The 16,745-nt window shown below is 48.9% G+C and overlaps 1 protein-coding gene across 16 annotated transcripts in view; it reads right to left on the bottom strand.

Annotated features, from left to right (window-relative positions):
• Nucleotides 1-16,256, bottom strand: part of MARCHF8 (membrane associated ring-CH-type finger 8) — a 105,437-nt gene extending 89,181 nt beyond the window's left edge. For 5 of the 16 annotated variants that reach the window (XM_002718326.6, XM_008269845.5, XM_017348680.4 and 2 more), the window contains exon 1: nucleotides 16,100-16,256. The gene's annotated coding sequence lies outside the window, so the exon portion shown is untranslated. Of the gene's footprint in view, nucleotides 1-1,100; nucleotides 1,180-2,331; nucleotides 2,417-3,956; nucleotides 4,412-15,856; nucleotides 16,017-16,099 lie in introns of those variants that run through there. The other 11 variants (XM_070058125.2, XM_051823720.3, XM_089314194.1 and 8 more) reach the window with 10 other exon arrangements.
• Nucleotides 16,257-16,745: the final 489 nt, after the last annotated feature.

The following is a 16,745-nucleotide window of genomic DNA, read 5'->3' as shown; positions in this document are numbered from 1 at the left end:
ACCCGCACCATAAAGCCTAAGCAACCACTTTAAAACAGAGAGGAAGGACAGATTATGGCAATTAGTTTTGACTACAGATTCTCACCAGCCACAATTAAAATCAGGCAGTAGCATCTTTATTCAAAGCATCAAGAAAATATAACTGTTAATGACCACTGTATGTCTAGCAAAACTGCCCTTTAAAAATGAAGATGAGGGGCCGGCACTGTGGCACAGTGGGTTAAAGCCCTGGCCTGAAGTGCTGGCATCCATACGGTCACTGGTTCTAGTCCCAGCTGCTCCTCTTCCGATCCAGCTCTCTGTTGTGGCCTGGGAAAGCAGTAGAGGATAGCCCAAGTCCTTGGGCCCCTGCACCTGCATGGGAGACCTGGAAGAAGCTCCTGGCTCCTGGCTTTGGATCAGCCCAGTTCCAGCCATTGTGGCCAACTGGGGAGTGAACCAGTGGATGGAAGACCCCCCCCCCCGCCCCGCCTCTCCTTCCCTCTCTCTGTAACTCAAACCTTCAAATAAATAAATAAATCTTTAAAAAAAAATAGTATACTGGAGATGACAGAATCAGTGGACTGGTATCAACAGACCAACAGAAAATGAGCTTTTATAGAAACTGGGGGGCTGGATGGCCTGAAGCACTGGCATCCCATATGGGCACTGGTTCGAGACCCAGCTGCTCCACTTCCGATCCAGCTCTCTGCTATGGCCTGGGAAAGCAGCTGAAGATGGCCCAAGTCATTGGTTCCCTGCACCTGCGTGGGAGACCTGGAAGAAGCTCCTGGCTCCTGGCTTTGGATCAGTGCAGCTCCGGCCATTGCAGCCAATTGGGGAGTGAACCAGCAGTTGGAAGACTTTCTTTCTCTCTCTCTCTCTCTCTCTCTGCCTCTCCTCTCTCTGTGTAACTTTGACTTTCAAATAAATAAATCTTTTAAAAAAATAGAAATTGGACAATGGTTTCTATGGATATACAATAAGCCTAGAACAACTAAATGCTGAAAACAGAGCAAAGCTGAAGGGCGGGCTTTATCTGACTTCAAGACTTCTTACAAAGCTATGATAATCAAGAAAATGTTCTATTAGTTAAGGATAAACCCAAAACAGATTCATACCTCTGCTTCTCAAAAGAGGCACCAAAACAATCAAATGGGGAATGGAAAGCCTTCTCAAGAAACGGTGCTGGGACAACTGGACGTCTGTATAGAAAAAAAATTATGAACTTCAACGTCTAACTCACACCACAAATAAAAAATCATCTGAGATCTAAGCCTACATAGCCAAGGCTATAGAAATTCGAGAAAACAAAGAGTATCTTCACACTCAAGTGTGGGCAAGAGGCAAGGAACGCATTTGACAACACTCAACAAAGGGGGACACTGGAAGTTCCCCCTCCATGGTGCTTGGTTGATGCTGGCAGTATCAACATGCAATTAGTTTATAATATATACGTGCGTGTTTACACAGATGTTGCTATGGTCTGATTATGGCCTCAAAAATTTGGATGTTGGAGGTTAACCACCAATATGATGGTATTAGAAGTAGAGAATTTAGGAGGACAGACCAGCAGGAATGAGATTTGGGGACCTAGAAAAAAGGGCTGGGGGAACAAGCTAGGCCCTGTGGCCCTTTTGCCTTGCACTCTTCCACCATGTGAGGATGGACACAGCAGGAAGGCCCTCATCAGACACCTAACGCAGGCACCTTGAGCTTGGATTTCCCAGCATCCAGAAGAGTAAAAACCACATTTCTGTTGTTTTATATTTCAGACACTTTGCCGCAGCAGCACCAATGCATAAATTCAAACTCAAGGCTGTTGTGGAGCTATACACTAACAGACGTAACCTGGCTCCGCTGTCCATTGAGAAGGCCTAGAAGTAACGACTGACACACACTGGCTGCATCAGGTACATCACGTACCCACATCGTGTTTTCCAAACACCGTGCCTCACCAAGGACAGCAGGTCTCCTAGGAGGGAGCTCATTTGAGGGCTGGGGCACACAAAACCAGGCCAGGCATCTGCTCACACCAGACATTAAGTGAACACTCAAGGAATCCAGGGACATAGAAAGGACACAGGAGGCAAAAGCCGTAAGGACCCAACTGGGGCCAGCCTGAGTGTAAAAACAATTAAAGGGATAAATTCTAAGGCCACTAAATAAGAATGTATTACGAACCATTCTAATTAATAACTGAATAAATACGCAGCAGGTCCAGGAGAGAAAGCTCTTCCTTACAATAGAATGCCCATACAGAGGGGTCAGGAAATCATCCCTGGGGGCTAAAAATAATGGGCGACAGTCGGAAGAGAACAGGATATTCACATGGTGTCAGTAAGTACTCACTTCCAAGGGGAAAACTGTACTTTGGCAACAGAGAAATCTGGCAGGTACCAACAGAACCAAGGGGCCAATATCATCCTTAATACTGGACCCAACTGACATCAGGTGGCTCCCAATTTGTTATTAGCAGAAGAATGAAAATCACCTGTTTTAAAATCCCTGCCTGAAGTGTACAACCTGAACCAAACCCCGTGGAAATGTCAGATAAGCACAGGTGAAGGTCATTCTAGAGAAAAACCGGTGTGTAAATGTGACAGAGAGGTTAAGGAACCATTCCATGCGGATGGATACTGCAGAAACACAGCTCAGCTCAGGGTGATCGTGGGAACAGGGCAGCACGGGGCAGTAGAGGCCGCAGAGGGCCACGACCACAGCTGCAGCGCGCACTGTGAACGAGATAACACTGTGCCACCATCCACTTCCCCGCCGGTAATTCTCCCATGGTTTTGTCAGCAAAGGCTCTGGATCTCAGGAAACACACACTAAAGTGTTCTCAGGACATATCCAACTTGGATTCAAATCAATCAAGGGAAAAAGGCCATCTCTTGTATGCACTAGGAAAAAGAATGACAGCCATTGCGGCCAACTGGGGAGTAAACCAGTGGATGGAAGACCTCTCTCCCTCTGCCTCTCTGTAACTCTGCCTTTCAAATAAAATAAATTAACCTTTAAAAAAAAGCAATTAACAGGCCCAAAGATTAACAGGAAAAGAACACATACTGTCAAATCACAGAAGCTTATGAAAATTTAAAGAACATCAAGACAACTTTACTGATGAGTTAAACAGGTAAAAACAATGAGATGTTTTCCACCTGTTAAGGCTCTAATTTCGTTTTTTAAAAAACATCAGCATTGGCCAGGATGCCCTAAAGTGGCCACTCAACACCTCACTGGTAGGAGTGTTGGTTGTAACCTTTCAGGAAAGCAGTTCAGACACGAATCAGAAGCTTTAAATAAATTCACACCATTCTGGTTTATGACACCATGTGAAAGAAACAACCTGAACTATGGGTAAAAACTATCCCTGCTCATGTCCCGGCTGCTCCACTTCCAATCCAGCTCCCTGCTAGTGGCCTGGGAAAGGCAGTGGAGGATGACCCAAGTGTTTAGGCCCCTGCACCCGCATGGGAGGCCAGGACGAATCCTGACTCTGGCTTTGCTCTGGTCCAGTGCTAGCAGTTGCAGCCATCTGGGGAGTGGGCTCACTCTCTCTCTCTCCCCGACTCTGTAACTCTTTCAAATAAACAAATCTTTAAAAAGAAAAAAAAATCTATTCCCAAAGATAATCAGCGAGCAATAAAGTAGCAAAACTATTTAAAATAATCCACCACAAACACAAGAGACACAGTTAAGTAAACCACAAAATGCAATATGCAGTCATTAAAAGCTATTAAATGGGAAATATGATGTAATACAAATTAAGGAAATTAAATTTTTAAAAGTGGGCCTTTAGGATGATCTTAAGTAAGTAAAAGAAGGAAGAAAAGAATTCACAAAGCCCAGAATAGAAGTGCTAAGAACGGTGTCTGACAATATAAACAAGGAAGTGACAAGTGACGCCTGGCCCAGCCTCCAGGCTAACCACAAGCTACCCACCTGCCCACCCCTCACCACCTGTCCCCACCTACCACACAGCTACCTGTCCTTCCTGCTGGTGTCATTCCCACAGCTGTCTGCTCCCTCTGCACGCCCAGCTCTTTGAGGGAATGGCACACCCCCGCTGTGCCCAGGAAACACTGGCTGCTTCCTAATTGACAAGCTCTCTCCCACTTCTCATGCATGTAAAAAATGCACCCTCCCTACTCCAGTCACTTCGAAATTGAAACCTTAAGTTAAATATGGAAGTTCATCAAGAAGCAATCTCACTTTTGTTTTCCTCTTTCAAATAAAGGCCAGAACAGTCTCCCTGGCAGCCCTGAGCCGGTAAGACGACCCCACATACCTGACTGGCATGGTGCTGCTGAGATCATCGCTACTGCTGTCAGCTGACTTTCCAGTCCAGGAGCAGCAGCTGGCAGCCTAATCAAGAGCTGCTGGGAAAAACACAACCATCTGTGCTGCCGACCTCAGCCACTACCCAGGGCCACACCTGCCTCCAGCCCGCCCTAGTCCCTGCTGATTCCACCTTGCACTTGGCAACTCTGCCTAATTGGCTGAGAGGAGCACAAGGCCGGGCAGGGGGTTGTGAGCGAGGCTGGGGACACAGACAAAGCAGATGGAGTAAGCTCACTCTAATCAGGCAGTGTAACAGGTGAGAGGTGTCGAGAGAACAACGGTTCTCAACAGCTGTGAATCTGCAACCCAGGGGACTTGTGGCAGTGCCTTAGAGATATTTTTGGCAGTGTGTGTGTGTGTGTGTGTGTGTGTTTTGCTGGCACTGAGTAGGAAGAAGCCAAGGGCACTGCTAGGCATCCTGCAATGCACACGACAGCTCCCCACAGCAAAGAATTATCCAGGGGCTGGCATTGTGGTGTAGCGGGTAAAGCCACCACCTGCAGTGTCAGCATCCCACACGGACACCAGTTCAAGACCCGGCTGCTCCTCTTCCCATCCAGCTCCCTGCTAATGCACCTGGGAAAGCAGAGGAAGATGGACCAACTGCTTGGGCCTCTGCACACACGGGAGAAGTCTTGAAGAAGTTCCAGGCTCCTGGATTTGGCTTGACCCAGCCCAACCCGGGTCATTGCAGACATTTGGGGAGTGAACCAGTGGATGGAAGACCTTCCTCCCTCCCTCCCTCCCTCGCTCACTCGCTCCCCAACTCTGCCTTTCAAGTAAATAAATCTTTAAATCACAACTAAGGAATTATCCAACCCCACTAAGGGTGAGAAACCCTACCACAAATCGATGTATCCCTGAAGACAACAGAGCCCCAACCCCCCGCTAGCAGGACCAGAACCCGGTGGGTAAAGGAGGCTGAGGGACTCCAGGAAAGGACACTAAACACACCTCCTTGATCAGATACGGGGTAGGGCGAGAACCGCTCCTCTGTTGACCAAAATTTGACCTCAGCAGTTGGGAACAGGAGCATCCCAACTCAATAAAAGCAGTAAAAATGCCTTTCTCCCCAAGGCTTGCTCCACCCTTCATATCTTCCACGTCTGCAAAGACGGCTTTGCAGCAGAAACTGCAAGAAGATAATCCTATCAAAATGGCCCATTCCAGTAAACACCACCAGGGAAGCTGGCCACACACCCACAGAGTCAATGACAAACTCAGCTCTGAGTCTCGGCAGAAGCCAGGAACACAAACTCACAGCTCACAGCTCCACTTAAAGAGAAAAGAGCAAGCACTCAAAGATCACCCGAAAGAAAATAACGCTCTTTTCCCAGACAAATCATCGAAAACTTCACAGGACATACAAAAGCAGCATTTTCAAAGCTGAAAACAAACCATACTTAGCATGCACTTAAACAACAACAAAAAATGCAGATTAAAAAGAACTTAGGGTGTGGATCATCATTAGTGCAACTGGGTTAAAGCCATCACCACTAAGACACACCATATGGGTCTTTGCTGACTATATTAACAATTTCATCGAGCCGTGACTTCCTCCTCTGAGAGACCAAAAGTTCCGACAAGTCATCAGGCACCTTCCCTGGCTGACGCTTACAGAACCTGGACCCATCTCTGAAGCATCACTTAGTTGCCTGTCTGGCCTGGACCTTTGTCCTTTCAATGGCAGGGACACCACTGTTTAGTATCGGACAGCGGCCTGTTAGCTGTGCGTCATGTTACAGGTGGACATTTAGTGCAGTGCTTAAGCCGCCAACTGGGACACCTGCATCCCGTAGCGAAGTGCCTGGGTTCAAGTTCTACCTTGGTTCCCCATTCCAGGTTCCTGCTAATGTGCACCCTGCGAGGCAACAGGCAGGTCTCAAGTCCCTGGGTCCCTGCCACCCATAAAGGGAGACTTGATTGAATTCCTCACTCCCAGTTTCAGTCTGGTCTAGCCAGTTTCCTGCTAATACCCCGGGGAGGCAGTGCATGATGGCCTAAGGACTGAGGTTCCTGCCACTCACATGGGACACCCGGCTTTGGCCTGGCCCAGCCCCAGCTGCTGCAGGCATCTGGGAATGAACGAGCAGATGGAAGAGCTCTCCCTGTGTCCCCCTCGCTGTCAGTCTAGTCTGCCTTTCCAATAAATAAATAAATCTTTTTTAAAAATCTAAATTTCAGGACCGGCAGGTAAAGCCGCCAAAGGTGATACCGGCATCCCATATGCACACCTGTTCATGTACCAGCTGCCCTACTCTGATCTAGCTCCCTGCTAGTGACCTGGGAAAGCAGCAGAAGATGGCCCAAGTGCTTGGGCACCTGCATGCATGTGGGAGACCCAGAATAAGCTCCTGGTTCATAGCTTCAGTCTGGGCCAGCCCTAGCCATTGCAGCCATTTGGGGCATGAACCAACAGATGGAAGTTCTGTCTCTCCCTCTCTCTCTCACCCTACCTTTCAAATAAAGAAAATCGAGTTTTTTAAATTAAGTTACATTTGTACAGACTTTACTGGCTGAGGCATCTTTAATCCAAGAATCTTAAATCTGAAAATGCTCCAAAATCTAAAACTTTGGAGCATATTGTGGGGCTCGAAAAGTTTCAGATTTTGAGCGATTTCAGATTTCAAAACATTTTGGACTTCAGATTTTTGGATTATGAATGCTCAATCTGTACACTCCTACAACAAAATACCAGTCATTACAAAAACTCCAAAGATAAACCACAAAAGCACAATTCTGAGGGAAAATCTCACTTGTTAGAGAATACATACATACAAAATTATTCATGTAAAAATGTTTTTAAAAGCAACAAATAGGGGTCAGTGTTGTAGCATAGTGGGTGGAGCTGTCACCTGCGACACCGGCATCCCATATGGGTGCCAGTTCATGTCCCAACTGCTCCAGTTCTCATCCAGCTCCCTGCTAATGTGCCTGGAAAAGCAGTGGAAGATGGCCCAAGTGCTTGGGCCCCTACATCCACGTGGAAGACCCAAAAGAAGTTCCCGGCTCCAGCCTGGCTGAGCCCTGCCACTGCAACCACTTGGGGAGTGAACCTGCAGATGAAATTCTCCCTCTCTCTAACTTTGACTTTCAAATAAATAAATAAATCTTTTATTTTAAAAAAGGCAACAAAATAAAGCTACTTATTATTTTTGGATAAGTATGAGCCCATAAATGCAGATTAAAAACACCATGAGATACCGCTTTCCAATCACCAACTAACAGAAAACTTAACTCTGACCATATTAAGTAACACGGAAGAAGAACTCTTACATGCTACTCTGGTAAATTCTCACTGGCACAACCACTAGGGAAAACAATTTACATTGCAGAGTGTGGCAGACAGAACTCTAAAGATACTCCTCCAAGATTCCTGCCCCTCTTTATTGAATCACACATTCATCTGGGTCCAAGTGTAAAGTGACTATGAAAAATACTGAGCAGCCTAGGTTACCCAGGTAGGCCTAATCTAAGCAGATAAGCCCCGAAAAGCAGAGAACTGTCTGCAGCTAGAGGAGGAGGGGGAAGAGATAAGGCAGAAAGGGAGAGCAGAGACACCCAAAGCCTGAAAGGGACTCAACGCCTGTTGGTGGCTTTAAAGATGAAGACAGGTGGATGTCTGGTGCGGTGGTAGTTTCCGCTTGGGACACCCACATCCCACATCAGAGCGCCTGCTTCAAGTCCCGGCTCCCCTGCTCTCGCTCCAGTCAGCTTCCTTCTCATGTGCAGCAGCTGATAACTCGTGTACTTGCGTTCCGTCACCCACCTGGAAGACTCAAACTGGGTTCTGGACTCCTGACTTCTGCCTGGTCCAGCACTGGACCAACAAATGCGAGATTCTCTTTCTCTTTCTCTATCTTTCAAATAAAATGAAAATAAATAAAATTATTCTTTATAAATTGCCATAAGGCAAGCAATGTTGAGCAGCCACCAGACACTGAGAATAGGCAATGACTGACATCTGGCAAGGAAACACAGTCCTCGTTCCTACAACACAGAACTGAATCTGCCAAGAACCTACATGAGCTAAGGCGCGGGTCTCATCTTCAGAACCTCCAGAAAAGAATGCCGTCCTAACGACAGCCTGAGACCCAGCGCAGGTAAGCTGGCCAGCACAGCACACTTCTGACCTACAGATAATAAAACGCATGTGGTGTTACGTGATCACTCGAACACAGCAGTAGAAAACTAACGTTACTAGAAAAAGGTGAAGAAATGCATTACTCTACAACACAGCAGCTCCACACCCGACCATGCCCAAAGAAACTCTTGCCTGTCTGACCCAGAATGCAGGCACAAGAATGTTCATTCACATCACCACTGCTCGAAATAGGAAAAAAAAAAAAAAAGGTGACAGCCCAGCCGTTCATCAGGAATATAAAGGACAAACTGGAATAGTCACACAGTGTGACACAACACAGCAACGAAACAACAAGGAACTGCATGGCTGAGTCTCAGGTCTCATGGAGTTATACAGCTGAGTAGCACATCGATCAAAACAGCATAGCTCAGGGCCAGCATCTGGGAGCAGCAGGCTAAGCCTTCATTTACAACGCCAGGATCCCACACTGGCGCACCCGTTCCAACCCAGCTCCCTACGAACACTGGGAGGCAGTAGAAGATCCCCAAGTCCTTCAGCTCCTGCCACCCACAAGGGAGATCCAGATGGTGCTCCTGGCTTTGGCCTGGCTTTGGCCTGGCCTGGCCCAGCCTGGCCCAGCCTGGCTGTTGCAGCCCTTTGGGGAGTGAACCAGCAGATGGAAGATCTCGCTCTCTCTCTCTTCTCTCTCTCTCTGCCACTCTGCCTTTCAAATAAACAAATCGTTATCAAAAATAAAAAACACAGCTTAGAGATAAAAATATAGTAAAACTATAAACACCAAGAAAGCAAGGGACACAGGGGCCAGCATTGCTGCCACCTCTAAGGCCGGCATCTCGTATGGGCACCCTGTTCATGTCTTGGCTCCTCAGCTTCCAATCCAGCTCCCTGCTAATGGCCTGGGATAAGCAGCAGCAGATGGCCCAAGTGCTTGGGCCCTGCCACCCATGTGGGAGACCCAGATGAAACTCCTGGCTTCAGCCTGGCCCAGTGCTGGCTTTTGCAGCCATCTGGGGAGTGATCCTGTGGATGGAAGACATCTCTCTTTTTCTGTCTCCTCTCTCTCTCTAACTGTTTCAAAACAAATAAAGAAGTCTTTAAAAAAAGAAAACAATGAACACAAAATTTAGGGTAGCAGTTACATCTGTGGGGAGGTAAGGGGTTGGGATCAGAATGGGGTACCCAGGGCATCAAAGGTAATGTAAGGTTGCTCCTTACTGGTGATTAACACTATTTACATTCTATCCACGTCTTATAAATATTGTAATGCCTATTCAATATTTGAAAGAGGAATGCATCTAAGATCAACAAACTTAAATGTGACCAAAACCAGGAACATTTTTTTTACTAAGATAATAAGCATTTGTGAACAATAATTCAAATAATGTGTAACAATCCAATCACTGCTTTAATCACATACTACGTGGCTGTGAGTGCCTGTCTTTTTCCACTTGGCGTGACTTCAAGGCCCATCCAAGTCACAGCATGTGTCAGTACTGCCATCCTTTTCTGCTTAAATAATGTTCCCCTGTGTGGGTGAACTATATTTATTTCACCTTTCATTAGCTGCTATCCATTTATGTTGTGTCTACTTTGTGACTACTGTGCAGAGTGCTACTGTGAACATTCATACAAGTTCTGATGTGAGCATATGGCTTCATTTCTCTTGGGTACCTGGGAATGGAGCAGCTGTCTCATGTGGTAATATCATATTTAGCCATTTGAGGAAGTGCCAGACTCTTTCTCAAAGCAGCGGTCCCACTTGATATTCCTACCAATAATACATGAAGATTCCAATGTTTTTAAAAGATTAATTTACTTATTTTGAAAGTTAGAGAGAAGAAGAGATCCTCCATCACCTGGTTCACCCCACAAATGCCCACCATGACCAGCACTAGGCCAGACTGAAGCCAGGAGCTTCATCCGGGTTTCCCACATGGGTGGCAGGAACTCAAGCACTTGGGACATTTTCCACCGCTTTTACCAAGCTTTCAGCTTCAGCAGGCAGCTGGACTGGAAGTGGAGCCATTGGGACATGAACCAGCACCCATACGAGATAGTAGCATTGTGGGTGAATGCTTTACCTGCTATACCTCAACACCAGCCCCAAGGATTTCAATTTCTACAAATTCTCACCAACACCTGTAATTCCCTGTTTTTCTCTGATTATATTGTGGCCATCTTCACAGGTGTAATATGGCATTTTAGTATGGTTTTGATATCCGTTTCCCTGACGGTTAATGTGCAAGAGTCTCTCTCCAAATGCCTGCAACAGGCAGAGCTGGGCTTTGGCCAACAGCTAGGAACTCAACCCAGGTCTCCACCATGGGTGGTAGACTCAGCTAGCTGAGCCGCTGCACCAGCTGCCTCCCAGGTTGGGTTAGCATCCTCTGTGTGCTTATGGCCACTTACAGGTCTTGTCGGAAGAAGTATCTACCCTAATCCTTTGTCCATTTTCTAATTAAGTTCTTCCTCTGGTTACTGTTGAGGTGCTCTTTGTATACTCTGAATAATGGACTTTTATTAGCTCTATGATTTTTCTCACACTGAACACAGGTAAGACATAAACAGAATGGCGACAGGGAGTTTCATACACTGCTGGGAGAGAATACTGCTGTACAGCCACACGAGGAAGCAACCTGGTAATACTTAAGTCACTGATGTGCACACCTTATACGCAACAGCTCCAATCCCAGATGCACACCCCAGAGAGATTCTGCCACTTGAGGAAAACAGAGTCACCTTAGCAACCCATCAGTGAAAAACAGTCACCAAAAAAAAAAAAAAAATCCACATAGCATGATGCCATTTACATGCCGTTCAAAAACATGCAAAAGCAAGCAACATGTTGGGGGACTATACGATGTAAATTAGTATTATGAAGAAATGAGACACAGAGTTCTAGATGGTTGTTACGTGTGAGAGGAAGGAAGGGTACATGGGAGATTTTGATGGGATGGATAATATTCCACTTTGTAAGCACAGATTTATGTGTGACATGCAAAGACAGGTAAGCACATCTCCAAACACGTTTACATGGTGAGAACATCACAGCAACCTGAAAACCACATGCAAACCATATCACCAACTATTCTCAAGCCACTGTGGGAAATGGGGGTTTCCTGGCTAGATGTAGTTCAAGTTCTTTTCTCAGTGTGAGAGAAGAATTCAAAGCAGAGACACCGATGAAGGGTGAGAGTGAGCGTGATTTATTTAAGAGATTACTCAGAAGCGAACTCGGGCAGCAGGAGGGCTTCTCTTCTCCATGAGCACAGGGACTCTGCTGCTGTGCCCAGCGAGGTTCCAGCTGCCCCTTCATGGGGCAGGGGGTGGTGCCCTAACAGAATGGGCACAGAGTTTGGGCAGGCCTTAGTGCACACGGCGACCTCTAGGAAGGCTTTACGGCATCTCCATGCGGAGCTCAACATACACGTAGTCATCATGGTATCTGCTACATGAGAAGAGAGGCTCAGGTGCATCGTGGGAAGTGGGTGTACTAAGCCTGCAGCCACGTGGGGTCAGCCCGGAAAGGAGTGGAGTTGGTTTTGTTTGTTTTTGTTTGATTTGTGGTGAGGGGCTCCAGGACAAAGGCTGCTAGCAGTCTCCCAACTCCTCTGTTCACTACCCTGCTCCCTGCCCAGCCCACACCAAAGCCAACACGGAGCATGCTTTGTAGACCAGAGAAGACGGATTCCCTGCCCTTGTCACCTTTCTGCCCGACTCACCCCACCTCTGTGGCCCGGCGTAAATACCACCTCCACCAGGGAGCTATGTCATTTAGTCTCTCATCCTCCTCTCAATTCCCACGGTTTCTGTATCACCATGGCCCTCCTCATATAGCCCTCTTCTATCAGGGACAAGCACCTGCAGGACCGGAACCTGGGTCTCCACAGCAGCCTGGCTCACAGCACTGAAGTGTTCTGTTGATTACTGAATGAACAAATGAATTTGAAAATTCAGGCATTTCACAGTGAGGTGAGCCAAGAAATGGACCTGGCCTGGTATAAAGACCAAAACAAAACTCTGCAGCAGGGTGCCTGGCCTGGTGGTTAAGATGACCTCCTGGGGTCAGCGCCGTGGCTCACTTGGCTAATCCTCCACCTGCGGCACCGGCATCCCACATGGGTGCCAGGTTTTAGTCCCAGTTGCTCCTCTTCCAGTCCAGCTCTCTGCTGTGGCCCAAGAAGGCAATGGAGGGTGGCCCAAGTGCTTGGGCTCCTGCACCTGCGTGGGAGACCAGGAAGAAGCACCTGGCTCCTGGCTTCAGATCGGCGCAGCGCACCGGCCATAGTGGCTATTTAGGGGGTAAAACAACAGAAGGAAGACCTTTCTCTCTCTCTCTCACTGTCTATCTCTATCTGTCAAAAAAATAAATAAATAAAGATGACCTCCTGGAGTCAGGTTCTGGCTCTGCTTCTGATTCCAGCTTCCTGCTGATGCGCACCTCAGGAGGCAGTGGAGATCCCTGGCCCCAACACAGGAGACTGGGCTTCAGTTTCAGCTCCCAGTTAACAGGCATTCGGGGACTAAACCAGCAGAAAGGAGTTTTTTTCCTATCCATCTGTCTCTGCCTCTCAAAAAGAAAAATCAAAAATTATATTCCTAGGGTGGGTATCTGGCAGAGTGAAGATTGAGCTTTGGGATGCCCACATCCCATAGAAGAGTGCCTGGATGGTGTTCAATCTCTCTTCCTGCTAATGTGCCCTCGGAGGCAGCAGACGAAAGATTCAAGTACTTGGGTCCCTGCCACCCATGTGGGAGAGCTGGATGCAGTTGAAGTCTCCTGGCTTCAGCTTGGCACAGCCCCTGGCTGCTGCTGTGGGCATTTGGGGAGTAAACTGGCAGACTGAAGCCATCTCTCTTGCTCGCTCACTCTCTGTCTCTGCCTTTCAGATAAAATGAAATAAAACTTTTTAAAATAAAAACCAGGAATTTCCTTCAAAAATTTTACTCTTTGACATATAACATCAACAGTGAAAGTCTTCAACATAGCAAAGCCTAACAACTGGCTAAGATATAAATGCTAATATGCATGCACTGATCATTTCCCATGCTCACGGGGGACAGGACCAGCAGGACAGCTTCCTGACAAGTTCAGTATCATCAGAGTAGTGCACTGCTTTAGAGAGCCAATCACATACCTGGAGAACAGACAGGGCTGTAAACAGGAAAAAAAAAAAAAAAAGCATATGCCATTTCAAGACTCAAATTCAGAGCCCTTTTAGAAACTTCGGAAATATTTTATTTGCTTTCAGATACTGTAAAGATATTTATCACCTAAATGTTATGTAATTATGGCAAAAATATAACTTTTTTTTTATTTGCAAGACAGAGAGAAGGAACACTGACCTTCCACCTGCTGGTGCACTCCCACAACGGTTGGAGCTGGGCCAGGCTGAAGCCCTGAGCCTGGAACTTAATCCAGGGCTCCCAGGTGGGAGGCAGGGCCCAAGCATTTGGACCATCTCTTGTTGTCTCCTGAGTGCACATCAGCAGGAAGCTGGAATCAGGAGTGGAGTCAGGAACCGAACCCAGGCACCCCCAGAAGTGGCATCTTAGATCTTAATCCCTGCAACAAACACCTTGGCCAAAGAAATCAAACATATATGGTGGGGAAAAGAGACCACGGAGAAAGAGTAATCTCTCTCAGGAACTAGACACTACTGCTAGTAACAAGAGGGTTTCTTAACTGGCTTAATTGCTTTATTATCATCTATGCTTGAGCAAATTTCTTCCTAGCACTAATACCACAAAAACAAAACACGTGGGAGCCAGTTTACGGAATAAAAATAGTGAGCTGAGCTGAACGTGAACTTCAGACGACTAATTATAGCGTACGTATGCTCCATGTAATACTTACATTGAAAATTCATTATTTTTTTTTTAAACAGGCAGAGTGGACAGTGAGAGAGAGAGAAAGGTCTTCATTTGCCGTTGGTTCACCCTCCAAAGGCCGCCGCAGCCGGCGCACCGCGCTGATCCGATGGCAGGAGCCAGGTGCTTATCCTGGTCTCCCATGGGGTGCAGGGCCCAAGCACTTGGGCCATCCTCCACTGCACTCCCTGGTCACAGCAGAGAGCTGGCCTGGAAGAGGGGCAACTGGGACAGAATCCGGCGCCCCGACCGGGACTAGAACCCGGTGTGCCGGCGCCGCAAGGTGGAGGATTAGCCTAGTGAGCCGCAGCGCAGGCTTAAAATGGACTCATTATTTATCTGAAATTCATATTCAGACGTTACCTAGCAGCTTTATTTACAGCCAAACGACAGAGCAGTAATCAACCCAATTTCCTTACTTCGTAGCAGAAACAAAAAGCCAGAGAAAGGAAGTGGCTTGCCGAAGCTAAAACCAAAGACGAAGGAAGTGTACTTGCTTTGAGCAGAGAAAACCCAATGCACCAGGTGCACTCTGTCCATTCCTCCTCCAGTTCTTGGTCTTCTCAGAGAGGCACGAGTGGATTAGCTGCAAAGTGGGATGGTTTTCCCAACATCAAACTCCACGTCTCAGGGAATCTCTTAACAACTCCAGGCTCCAACAAAACCAACCAGGAAACTATGCATTGCTGATATAAGTTGTTTTGTATTTTTTTCCTCCTTACAAAGCACCACCTCACAGTCTGGGTAAATCAAACAGAACATCCTTTTCCCACAAACCCAGTGCTCTCCAAATCCAAAATTCTCTTGCGCTGGGGTCCCGGGACCCCGCAAATGAGCACGCTCACAGGACTCCGTGCCTCTAACGACCTGGGCCCGTGGGCGCTTTCAGTGTCCGTGGCTTTCAAAGGGTGCGTCCTAAGCCACCCACACAACCGCGCCTAAAGTCTTCCCACGGCCGGCTGGCACCTGAGCACCTAAACCAGCCCGGCAACGGGGCAGGCGTCCAGGGGCTGCAGACCTAACGCCGGCTTCTCCGCCCCCGGGGACGGCGAGCCAGGGAGGGGTCTCCATCACAAAGCACGGGGTCTTTCTCCACCCTGCGACAGAGATCAAGGACAGAAGGCTGCTCCCGACCCCAGCAAACCGACAACACACACACACACACACACACACACACACACGCGTCCTCGGCTCCACGAGGAGGCAAACCGCCCCCCAATCACCACCAAGCGAGGCGAGGGTGGGGTAGGAGGCAGGGAGCCCCCTCCCCCTCCTAAAAAGGTTCATTTTCACGTTTTACTAATCGGGCTTCCAATAAGGTCTGAAGAAAGCAGCTTGCCAACGGTAACGTCCACCATGACGCCGGCTCCCCAAGTTTCGGGCTAAGAACTTCGGGCGGACAGAACGCAAACCCAAGCCAGGGCGAGCCGGGAGGAGACGGCGGCCGCGACGCGCGCGGGTCTGCAGACATCACACGGCGGACATGGGGGGTGTCCGCCCAGACTCGCACTTCACAGCCGGGGCTGCCCACACAGCCCGTCCGAGCCCGGACCTCACCTGCAGACCCCCGAGCGATCCCGCGGCCCCCCGCCGGCGGCCGCACACACCCAGACGTCACAGTCCAGGCCGGGGTCTCCACAGCCTGGCGGCAGCGCACAGCCGGGTCCCACCTGCCGCGGACCCCGCGAGCGGCAGCCACACCCCCCACCCTGGCCCTGCCCCAGGCCGCGCCGGCCCCCGGCTCGGCCCGCCCCGCCCCGCCCCGCCCCCGGCCGCGGCCCCGTCGACGGCGGGAGCTACCTCAGGTAGGCGCCGAGCTCTCGGCACGGCCGGCCCGGCCCGCCTCGGACATGCCGTAGACGCGGACGCAGCAGGGCCGCCCGTCGGCCAGCGCGGCGCCTGTTTACGCCCCTCCGCGGGGGCGGGGGGAGGAGTGGGGGAGCGCCGGCTGGTCGTCACGTGACGCCGGCGTCACGTGCCCGCCCTGGGTTGGGCGGAGAGGTTGCCCTGGCGACGGCGGCGGCGCGGTCGCCGCTTGGGGGTGCTCTGGGCAGAGCCGATGGGGCTAGGAGGGCGCTAGGCCTGGCGTCCTGGGTGACAGGGTGCACGCCTATCGGTGGTTTGGAAGCAGGAAGAGTGTTGGGCCCGGTATTAGGGTTTACAGCTCAAAGGAGAAAAAATGGGGAATGCGTCCTTAGGCAAAGCTAGTCAAGGGAAGAAGAAGTCGTAACCGTTTCGTTTGCTTTGAAGTTCACATTGTTTGCTTTCGCTTTTTTTTTTTTTTTATCCACAGTGAAAGGGGGCTGCCCACTGCCTGCCAGAGAAGGGCTTCAGGAAGGATGATGGGACTTCCAGCTTTCAATTACGTTTTAACTTTTCTGCGAAGTTTCCTCCACTGCAAAGTTTCCTCCACTGCAAATTTTCTCTCTGTGTGATATGCATCATT

Source organism: Oryctolagus cuniculus, chromosome 15 (assembly GCF_051225735.1).
Source record: "Oryctolagus cuniculus isolate XC-2025 breed Fujian yellow rabbit chromosome 15, ASM5122573v1, whole genome shotgun sequence".
Taxonomy (NCBI): domain Eukaryota; kingdom Metazoa; phylum Chordata; class Mammalia; order Lagomorpha; family Leporidae; genus Oryctolagus; species Oryctolagus cuniculus.
The sequence above is the reverse complement of the archived record's forward strand: the minus strand, read 5'-3'. Positions and strand labels throughout refer to the sequence as shown.